The following is a 455-nucleotide window of genomic DNA, read 5'->3' as shown; positions in this document are numbered from 1 at the left end:
CTTGCAGCCATTATTTTTTGCCCATGTGGCTGGACACCACACGGCACGACAAACCCGATTTAACCGTTATACCTAGGATTGCTGTTGGATAATGGTCTCTCTGGTTTTGAAAATGGGCATACTATCGGCCGATAACTCGTGTCGTGTGCGCTGGACATTACACTAAGGAAATGAGGAAGGGAGGGACAGTGGAGAGCACCGGAGTTGAGCTTTTTTTCTTTCAGTGTCATCAACAGAAAGAAAAAAAGGCAGGAAGAGATGATAAATCCGATAATTAAAATGAGGTCACCAGCTGTCCCTCCTGACACCAGGTGTCAGCAGCTGTCCGTCCTGACACCAGGTGTCAGCGGCCTTCCCTCCTGACACCAGGTGTTAGCGGCTGTCCCGCCTGACACCAGGTGTCAGCGGCTGTCCCTCCTGACACCAGGTGTCAGCTGCTGTCCCACCTGACACCA

Source organism: Poecilia reticulata, linkage group LG21, assembly GCF_000633615.1.
Source record: "Poecilia reticulata strain Guanapo linkage group LG21, Guppy_female_1.0+MT, whole genome shotgun sequence".
Lineage (NCBI taxonomy): Eukaryota > Metazoa > Chordata > Actinopteri > Cyprinodontiformes > Poeciliidae > Poecilia > Poecilia reticulata.
This window is presented reverse-complemented; position numbering follows the sequence as displayed.